This window comes from Cryptomeria japonica, chromosome 8, assembly GCF_030272615.1.
Source record: "Cryptomeria japonica chromosome 8, Sugi_1.0, whole genome shotgun sequence".
Classification (NCBI taxonomy): Eukaryota; Viridiplantae; Streptophyta; class Pinopsida; order Cupressales; family Cupressaceae; genus Cryptomeria; species Cryptomeria japonica.
Genome location: NC_081412.1, coordinates 558407710 through 558419367, shown reverse-complemented (window position 1 = coordinate 558419367; position 11658 = coordinate 558407710).

Sequence of the window (11658 nt, the reverse complement as noted above, 5' to 3'; positions counted from 1 at the left end):
TGGTGATGATGGAAACAGGAATGTTGTATCAACAAATGATGTAGTTGAGAATGAATGTAGCAATCTATTTCCTAGTGACTTGTGTGAGAGGCATGGCTTCGATCCATTTTGTGAAATACTCTGAGGTGGTGATGATGAATTTGTGGCCATTGGAAGGAGGGTGAATCTTGCCTATGAGATCGAGTCCCCATTAGCAAAAGGGCTAAGGAGTCGCAATTGGTTGAAGTTCTTGTGCTGGCACATGAATGAGGTCTCCATGAATTTGACATTGCTTACATTTCTTGACAAACTGATATGAGTCTTTTTCCATATTGGGCCAATAATATCCATCCTTGATGAGTTTCTTGGCTAAGGTAGGACCACTAGAATGTGGACCACATATCCCTTCATAAACTTCATGTAACATAATCTGAGCTTCGTCCCTTTCTAAACATATAAGAAGAGTGTCATCTAGACCTTGACAGTATAGGATATTGGCTAAAATGACGTATCAAGAAGATTGGCGAATGAAAGTGCGATGTTGGTTATTGGATAAGTCAGGAGGAAGGGTATTGTCATGAAGGTATGTGAAAATGGAGCCATATAACGGGGAATCAGGACCGACGACACATATCATTTCAGTAGGAGTGATCTCATATGAGGGAACCAAAAGGTTATCTACCAATAACTCATAGCAGGTTTCATTCTGTGGTAGATCGATTAGTGAAGCAATTGTAGCCATAGCATCTGCAGCTTGATTCTGCTCTCTTGGTATCTGCTCAAAGTCTAACTTTGTGAAATGTTGTTTCGGGTCATCCACCATTCTTTTGTAAGGCATTAATTTTTCATCTTTAGTTTGGTAATCATCAGTTGCTTGATGAATTACAAGTTGAGAGTCCCCAAAAACATGAAGTTTCTGGATCTTCCACTGAACGGTAATCTGTAATCCAGTTGTTAATGCCTCGTATTCTACTATGTTATTAGTGCAGGGAAATGATAATCGATATGATTTTGGTATGGAATTCCCTTGAGGAGTTATGATGAGGATGCTAGCTCCTACCCCATGCTATGTGTATGAGCCGTCAAAATATAGCTACCAAGGCTTTGTGTGCAACACTGTTAAAATTGATTCATCTGGAAATTCTGAAGTTAGAGGAACATCATCTATCATGGGAGCATCTGCTAACTGATCTGCAATAGCTTGTCCTTTTATTGCTTTTTTGTCCACATATTCAATGTCTAATTCACTCAGGAGCATCACCCATTTGGCTAGTCGACCAGTAAGCATTTCTTTATTGAGAAGGTATTTCAATGGATCGATCCTTCTGACCAACTTAGTTTTATGAGTTAGCATGTAATGTTTTAATTTATGCGAAGCAAAGACCACAACAAGACATGCATGTTCAATTGGTGTGTAGTTTAGCTCATATCCCACAAATGTGCAACTAATGTAGTAGACTACCTTTTCTTTACCCTCAACAACTTGTTGTGCCAAGAGTGCCTCCAGTGCTATTGAAGTAGCTGATATGTATAGTAATAGAGGTTGATCTATGATGGGAATGGGTATGGGATAGACTAGCCTAGTCTATGCTCTTAGATCCTTTCCTTGGATCACCAGGTGTTCTAACCACACCCTAGGGTCTCTAGGACTTCCCCTGACCTTCCCCAATCCACCCACCAACAACTTGAATTACTTCTCCTAAGGTCTCACCTACTCATGAGATTCCAAGAACCCTTACTTAGGCTAATAAGAGTTTGGCTTGTCCCACACCTTCTTGGGTCCTAGCAAGGATAGGATAGGTCTTAGACATGGTTTTCAATCCATTCATGTGCCCCCAAGAGGTTTCAACCTTCCAACCCCTTACCGATTTCACTATTTTGTCTTTTTCCTACAAAATAGGGCTACAAGGAATGTGCCCAATTAGGCCTCCAATTCGGACTTTTAGGGCTCCCTCTTGCAGATGATGCATATGCTTGTGAAACTTCCCAAAAGAACTGCTATTCATTTGGCAAGGGGTCAAATATTTTTCTGGTTTTGGACCTCCAAGTGTCCGTACACTACACTAGGTGAATTTTGGGGTTTTTTTAAGGGTTTTAAAGAGGGTTTTTAGGCCTGCAAGGGTCACAGTGTTGGTTTGATGTTATTACCACCTTGTCTAGATTGGTAGAAGCTCCTCCTTCTCACCAATTGTGCTCCACACACCCCTCTACAACTCCTTCAAAGGGTGCATCCACCTCTGACCTTCCTTGCTCTCCTGGACCTCTGCAACTTTAACCCTTCCTAGTCGGGCACTGTCTAGTCTCGCCTAGGAGTGGGTTTTTGGATGGCTTCCCTACATCTTCAAGGTCCCTGATTTCTTTGAAGTAATGTATAGGGTTTTTACTCCTTTTCTCCATGGTTTCATGGTGATTCCACAATGGGGAAAGGAGTTATCAACCCATTGACACAGACCAGTCCAAAACTGGATAGTAAGGAGAAAGTTTACAAAGTATTTACAAACACACAACACCTCCAAAACAAAACCTAATCTAAATGCTCAAAATTAAGGTATATACAACATATAAGACTCTCAACACAGTTTTGTTTGAAGATCAATCCATTATTAATCCTTCATTTCTCCATTAGTTCAGACTAGCAACAAAATTACAGTCACAGTTAAGTCACTTTCCTTGGGCCATACAAAAACTAACATCCAACCCATCATCTTAGGGTTTTCAACTACATATAGTACCCTTTCCTTGGTCTATGTGCCCACATTAGGGTTGTCCATGCTAAGCTAAGGGTTTTGACCAACTAGGTGGAAATGTTGTCATGCAACTTTTGCAACTTTTGAGCAACTTTCTCAATGTTTCTTTTCTTGACTCCTAGGCCCATATTGGGCTGTCCTATGGACACCACCATGCTAAGAAGGACCCTAAACACATCAAAGGTGCACATACCCTATACTCCACAAGAAAACTCAACCTAGACTTATGAACCGAGGAACTAAACTAGGACCTAAATAAGACCAATGAGCTCATGGCTCTTATTATATTTACAATGGCTTCTTAAGGAAGCAAGAGCACAACAAAATCAAATGGTGGGAGCCCTTTGAAGGGTGATCCTACACCATACTCCCCCTTTGCAAAAATTAAGGAACTAGGGGAGTGAGAAGAGTCGGATCAATGCCAAGCTTCTTGAACCTGCTCTCTTCAACCCAAGTAGCTTCAGACACAAGTTGACCTACCCACTTCACCAGGTGCTCCATGTAGACCTGGTATCTAGTAGTCTTCTTCACCCTTGAGTCCAAGATCTCCTCTACTATGGGCTGCTTCACTTGAGGTAAGGCATTCACATCCAAGTCTTGCAGTACCTTGGCTTGATTCTCAGCCTACAAGGTCAACCTTGTAGGCGTTCTCACCATATTTTGACAGAATTATACAAGGTCCTACCCTCTTCATTTGTAGTTTAGTAGGCTTGCCACTTTGCATTCTAGCTTTGCTCAGATGGACCATCACATAGTCACCCACTTTGAACTGAACCTCTCTCCTTCTTTCATCCACTTTGGCCTTCAATTTTTGAGTAGATTCTAGGATGGTGTTCTTGACCTGCTCTTGGATCTCCTTGATAGTTTGAGTGAAATCCTCTACTTGACCACTCTTCATCTCCATGGAACCAAGTTCCCTAAGTTAACACACTCCCCTTGGATGTCTACCATAGACAACCTCAAAAGGACTCCTTCTGGTGGTCCTATTTACAGTGTCATTATAGGCATACTCTACTTGTGGAATGACTAGATCCCATGTCTGTCCATACTCCTTGGTTAGACACCTCAACAAGTTGCTTAACACCCTATTAATGACTTCAATTTGACCATCAGTTTGTGGATGGTAAGATGAGCTAAATGAAAAATTAGTTCCTAGTCTCCTCCACAAAGTTTGCCAAAAATGGCCCATGAACTTGTTATCCCTATCTGAAACAATGCTTAATGGGAGTCCATGAATCCTTACAATATCCTTAAAGAAGAGATGTGAAATATAGCTAGCATCTTGTGTACTTCTACATGGAATGAAATGGCTCATCTTGGAAAATCTATCTACTACCACATAGATGCTATCCACCCCTATCTTTGTCTTGGGGAGTCCTACTACAAAGTCCATGCTTACACATTCCCAAGGCCTATTTGGGACCGGCAATGGTTGATAGAGGCCTGCATTACTTGATCCTCCTTTTTCCCTTTGACACACACCACATTGTTCCACATACCTTTTCACATCTCTTGGAAACTTGGGCCAATAGTAGTACCTTTGTACTAGATCCAAAGTTTTGTTGACTCCAAAGTGTCCACTTAGATTACCATTGTGTTTTTCTTGGATGAGGTTTTCTCTCATGGATCCTCTAGGCACACATAACTGATTACCTTTGAACAAGAGACCATTTTGGAGAGTGTAATCTACATATTCACCATGAAAATGATTCTCAAACTCCTTGTAAACCTTGTAGGCTAATGAGAAGTCTTCATCTCCTTCATTGAGGTCCTTGAAACCTTCTATTCCTATGCTCTGCAATTGTAACTCTTGAACTGTCAACAACTTCCTATTTAAAGCATTTGCCACCTTGTTGAGTTGCCCCTTTTTTATGCTTAATGGTGAAGGTGAAGGATTGGAGGTATTCCATCCATTTCAAATGTCTATTGCTAAGCTTCTCTTAAGTGTTAATGTAACTCAAAGCCTGGTTATCTATGAACACCACAAATTCCTCTGGGAGTAGGTAATGCCTCCACTTTTTGAGAGACTGAACTAGTGCATACAACTCTAGGTCATAGGCTGAGTACTTCTTCTTGACCCCATTAAGCTTCTCACTGAAGAATGCCATAGGTCTTCTCTCTTGACTCAATACACCACCTATTGTAATTCCACTTGCATCACACTCCAATGTGAATAGCTTGTCAAAAGTAGGTAAGAGTAGGATGGGTTTTGTGGCTACTTCTTGCTTCAATAATTGGAATGCTTTATCAGCCTGTTTAGTCCATTTGAACTTAGTTTTAAGGCCTCCTTTTATGGTGTCAAGGACTGGTGCACATATGCCACTGAATTTCCTCACAAACTTCCTATAGAATTAAGCTAAACCATGGAAACTCCTAACTTCAGTCCCTGTTCTAGGGGCAGGCCAATTCAAGATTACCTCCACTTTGCTTGGATCCATCTTCAAGGTTCCCTTAGACACCACAAATCCCAAGTAGACCAACTCTTGCTTCAAGAAGTCACACTTCTCTAAGTTAATTGCCAACTTCTCTTCATGCAACCTCTCTAGGACTAACCTCAAATGCTCAAGGTGCTCCTCTTTGGTTTTGCTATAGATGAGTATGTCATCTAAGTACACCACCACAAACCTGTTGGTGAAGTCCTTTAACACCTCATTCATCAACCTCATGAAGGTGCTTGGGTCATTGGTGAGTCCAAATGGCATCACAAGCCACTCATACAATCCTTCTGTGGTCTTAAAAGTGGTCTTCCACTCATCACCCTCCTTAATTCTAATCTGGTGATAACCACTTTTAAGGTCCAACTTGGTAAAATACATAGCACCTCCTAAAGAGTCCATCAGATCCTCTATCCTAGGAATGGGAAATTTGTACCTTATGGTGATCCTATTGATTTCCCTTGAATTAGTGCAAAGTCTGCACTTGCCTCCCTTCTTTGATGCTAGCACTACCAGGACTACACATGGGCTGATGCTCTTCTTGATCAGTCCTTGTTCCAACAACTCCTGCACTTGCCTTGCCACCTCCTTTTTTTGGTTAGGTGTGAGCTTATATGCAACTTTACTAGGTAGGGATGCACCAGGAACAAAGTCTATTTGATGGCTTATAGACCTTCTTGGTGAGAGTGTTGTAGGTGCTCCATCACTCACTATGTCCTTATACTCTTACAACATTTGCTTCACCTCCTTGGGTACCTCTGCCTACAACTTGTCTTCCTCCTCCTTTGGCTTCACAAAGATGGCACACCTCATTGTCTCCTCCTAATGTAGCAAGTGTAAGAACTCTTTACCAGTAGCCAATAAGACACTAGGTGTTCTTGAGGTTCCCTCTTCATTCTCTATCAAAGACTGAATCTTAAAGGTTTTGCTATCCTTCTTGAAGGAAATGGAGTTCTCCTCTCCATCATAGGTCACCTTCCTATCAAATTGCTAGGGTCTACCTAGCAATAGGTGATAGGCATCCATGGGTAACACATCACAAAGGATCTTATCCTTGTATCCTCCAATAGAGAACCCTACCCAAGTCTATTCATTGACAAGCACACTCTGGTCTTGATTCAACCATGTCACCTTGTAAGGGTTAGTGTGGGGTATCCTTGTGAGTTTCAACTTCTTAGCTGCCTCATTTGACATTATGTTATCAGTTGACCCTGAATCAACTATCACCTTGCAAACATTTCCAAGGATCTTGCATCTCACCCTAAACAATGCTCTCCTATGCTTAGGGTCATTCTTAACCGGCTATCTTATCAAGACCCTATTGAACATTAGATTTTCTCCAATCTCTGATTCAATATGGTCCACCTCAGGTGTCTTTTTGCTTGATGTGTCTTCATGAGCATAAGTAACCCTCTTTCCATTGTATGATGAGGTAGGCTTGTCAGGGCATCTATAGGCTGGGTGTCCCAATTGACCATAGTTGTAACATTTCATGGTTGCAAAGTAGGAGTTACCCCTGCTGGTTCCTCTACCCCTACTTGGACCCCCTTGTGCACCTCTTCCTCTAGAATGGCCTCCTCTGAGATTGGCTTCATTGCTATGTTCAGTCAACTTGGATTCTCCTTGTTTCCTTTGCTCATTTGCCTTGCTTCGGTAACCACCTCGGTGATTCATTTGATCTCTACCTCTGCCTCTACCCCTATTATTAGAGTCTCCTTTCCTTTTGTTCCTCTCTTCCACCTTGGTAGCAAGTTGATGACATTTTTGGACAGTGGTGGGAGTCCATAGGCTTATTTCCTCTTGAATGTTCCACTTTAGGCTACTTAGATACCTAGCCACCTTGATAGATTCCTCTTCTTGGACTTTGGATCTAAGACAAAGCTTTTGAAACTCTTTGGCATAGGAGGTCACATCAAGGTCTTTTTGCTTCAATCCCTATCTCTTCTTATGAAGTTGGACTTCATAATCCTCTGGTAAGTAGTTCTCCTTGATCTTACTCACCATGGCCTTACAATTTGCAATAGGTAGCTTCCCCATGCTAACTCTCTCTTCTTGCAGGTACTTCTACCATGTCAAGGTTGCTCCCCTTAGTCTTGATTTGGCAACCTTAACCTTTTGAGCTTCTGTCACTCCTTCACACTCAAAGTGGTTCTCCATACCCTCAATCCATTCCATGACAGTGTCAATGTCCATACTTCCACTGAAATGTGGCAATCCTTCAAAAGGTTTGGTATTCAAAGCCTTAATGGCCTTTACAAAAGGTTCTTCATTGATCAAGGGATTTGGTTCAAGTATAATGTCATCTATATCTATAGTTTTCTTTCCTTTATCCTTGGCGTCCTCACCCCAGGGTCCATGTGTCCTCTGATCCACCACTTCTTGCAGCTTGTCCCTTATCTCACTCATAGCTTCTTCAAGGAGTCTATTCTTCTCCTTCTGCTCCTCTACCTCCCTAGATAGCTCTACATTAGTGACCATTATGCTCTCACCTACTAATTCACCAGAATAGAGAGACATGCACAGTCCACCAAATCTTTAACGTGCTCTGATATTAATCTGATGGGAATGGGTATGGGATAGACTAGCCTAGAATATGCTCTTAGATCCTTTCCTTGGATCACTAGGTGTTCTAGCCACACCCTAGGGTCTCTGGGACTTCCCCTGCTTGTAGAATCCCCTGACCTTGCCCAATCCACCCACCAACAACTTGAATTACTTCGCCTAAGGTCTCACCTACTCATGAGATTCCAAGAACCCTTACTTAGGCTAATAAGGGTTTGGCTTGTCCCACACCTTCTTAGGTCCTAGAAAGGATAGGATAGGTCTTAGACATGGTTTTCCATCCATTCATGTGCCCCCAAGAGGTTTCAACCTTCCAACCCCTTACTGATTTCACTATTTTGTCTTTTTCCTACAAAATAGGGCTACAAGGAATGTGCCCAATTAGGCCTCCAATTTGGACTTTTAGGGCTCCCTCTTCTAGACAATGCATATTCTTGTGAAACTTCCCAAAAGAACTACTATTCATTTGGCAAGGGCTCAAATATATTTTTGGTTTTGGACCTGCAAGTGTTCGTACACTACCCTAGGTGAATTTTGGGGTTTTTTTAAGGGTTTTAAAGTGGGGTTTTAGGCCTGCCAGGGTCATAGTGTTGGTTTGATGTTTTTACCACCTTTTTTGGATTGGTAGAAGCTCCTCCTTCTCACCAATGGTGCTCCACACACCCTTCTACAACTCCTCCAAAGGGTGCATCCACCTCTGACCTTCCTTGCTCTCCTGGACCTCTGCAACTTTAACCCTTCCTAGTCGGACACTGTCTAGTCTCACCTAGGAGTGGGTCTTTGGATGGCTTCCCTGCATCTTCGAGGGCCTTGCTTGCTTTGAATTAATGTACAAGGTTTTTATTCCTATTCCCCATGGTTTCATGGTGATTCCACAATGGGGAAAGGAGTTATCAACCCATTGACACAGACCAGTCCAAAATTGTATAGTAAGGAGAAAGTTTATAAAGTATTTACAAACACACAACACCTGCAAAACAAAACCTAATCTAAATGCTCAAAATTAAGGTATATACAACACATAAGACTCTCAACACATTTTTGTTTGAAGATCAATCCATTATTAATCCTTCATTGCTCCATTAGTGCCGACTGGCAACAAAATTACAGTCACAATCAAGTCACTTTCCTTGGGCCGTACAAAAACTAACATCCAACCCATCATCTTAGGGTTTGCAACTACATATAGTACCCTTTCCTTGGTCTATGTGCCCATATTAGGGTTTTCCATGCTAAGCTAAGGGTTTTGACCAACTAGGTGGAAAAGTTGCTTGACAACTTTGAAAAGTTGTCATGCAACTTTTGCAACTTTTGAGCAACTTTCTCAATGTTGCTTTTCTTGACTCCTAGGCCCATATTGGGCTGTCCTATGGACACCACCATGCTAAGAAGGACCCTAAACACATCAAAGGTACACATACCCTCTAATCCACAAGAAAACTCAACCTAGACTTATGAACCTAGGACCTAAACTAGGACCAATGAGCTCATGGCTCTTATTATATTTACAATGGCTTCTTAAGGAAGCAAGAACACAACAAAATCAAATGGTGGGAGCCCTTTGAAGGGTACTCCTGCACCAATCTGGAACTAGTGACATCAATACTGGTGGATTCAGAAGATAATCTTTGAGTGTCTGGAAAGCCTGTTGACAGTTATCATCCCATTTGAATTTGATGTTTTTGTGTAGCAAGTGCTGAAAAGGATTACATTTATCTACAAGTTGTGCTATGAATCTTCGTATGGACTGGAGGCTCCCTTGCAAAGATTGATGTTGGCTGATATTTCTTGGTGGTTGCATCTCTAGGATGGCCTTGACTTTTGCTAGATTGGCTTTGATTCCTCTTTTTGAGACAATGAACCCCAGCAGCTTCCCGGAGGTTAGTCCAAACACACATTTCTTGGGGTTTAACCTTACTTTGTATTTTTCCAATCGATCAAAAATGATTGAAAGTATGTCCAAATGTGTATCTCTATCTATTGATTTTCCCAAGAGGTCATCAACATAATCTTCCACAGTAATGTGCATGAGATCATGAAAGATAGTAGTCACGGTTCTTTGATATGTAGCGCCTGCATTTTGTAGCCCAAAGGGCATGACATTCTAGCAGAAAGTTCCCCAAGGACAAGTGAATGTTGTTTTGTGCTGATCCTCGGATGCGATTTTTATTTGATTATAGCCAGAAAATCCATCCATCAAAGATAACATCACATGACTTGCTGTGAGATCTACGATCAAGTCAATATTTGGCAATGGAAAATCATCCTTAGGACAAGCCTTATTGATGTCTTTGAAATCTGTACATATTCTGATGCTACGATCTGGTTTACTGAGAAGCACTAAGTTGGAGATCCATTCAAGATAATCAATTGGGCGTATGAATTCGACATCCAATAATTTTTCAAGCTCTGCTTTGACTAATAATGCCACTTGTGGATGCATCTTTCTTAATTTCCGTTTCACTGGTTTTGCCCCCGGTTTAACCATCAAATGATGCATTACCAAATCCGGATCCAATCTAGGCATATCAGTGTATGACGATGCAAAATTGATTTGTCACTCTGTGAAGAAACTTATGAACTTTGATCTTTCTGTCTCTGTTAGGGATTGAGCTAGGAATATGTTATGTGGAATTTCTTCTATACCAATGTTTGTTTTGATGGTCTCCTCTACCAACATAGATGATTTTTCTTCATATGATGCTGGGAGAATGTCGAGCCTTCCATCCTCGTGTTCCTCAGAGAGGTTTTTGCCCTCAGATACGTCCTTTCTTTTTACTTTTTTGGGGTTAGACAATGCCACAATGTTCTTTTCACCATAAGACCTTTGATTTGTTTTTATTTTTATGTTTTTGCGACTGGAAGGCCCGTCACCCTCACCAATATATGCCACACTATTGAGTTCTATAGTGTATCCTGCCTTATGGTCCCCAGGGGGAAGATCATCTCATATGCCTAGATATTCAATAAAGGCTTCATCATTTTGGAATGTGTCGAATTGTGTAGGCCCTTCATGGTCCCAGTCAATAAGTTGGTGGTGAACAAGGGGAAGGCCTTTGATGTCTTCGAAGTTAGCGGGGCTAAGGGTGAAGATGTAGTTATATTTAGGTATGTTGAGGTACTTATCAAGGTCATCATTTGCACTCTCCTCATCCATCTTGATCGTGAACAAATCCAAATTGTCATCACTAGTAGCGCATTTTGGGACAGGTGTTCTCATTCTTCATGATTTCAACCTAGAACCTAGAGGGAAGGATTGTGTGGGATCCTCACGGGTTGTTTCTTGACCAACTTTGAATTTTCTATAAAATTCCTCTTCTTTTGTGGGTTCACCTGGTTCTCTGAATGTCTCAGTGAATTCATAGTCACTAGAGGATTTGTCTGAATCCCATTCCCATTCATTGGAGTCTGTGGAATAACAGTTCTCTTGTTGAATTTTGGTAGCTTTGATTTGTAATGCTTCTCTTGTCTTTTGAGTATTTACCTTGGAAGACATGAAACCGATTCCTTTTGAATGTTCCTTTTTGAATGTCAATTCAGGTTGTAAAGTTTCAATGATACCTTCCTTTTTTAAGCCAAGAGGACTTTTGCCATCATACCCAGATTTTTGTAGGATCTTGAATCCTTTGCCATATTTTTCACATGGTATGCTGATGTGATCTTTTGTATCATTTTCAGGGTCTTTGTAAAGCATTTTGTATAAGTCTTCTTCTTCCATTTCACCCCACTTTTGGAAGATTGTAGGATCCCATTTGAGTGTAATGATAGATACCCGCTTAGTAGGATGTGGCCATCCATATTCTTTTGGTGAACTCATAACTTGTTGTAAGCACATGGTTTGATTCAAAGTGTATTCACCCATGCCCTTGTCCTGATATTTCCCTTTAAGCTCACCTTGTTTTGATGTTGAAGGTTTTAATGATTCAGGATCAACA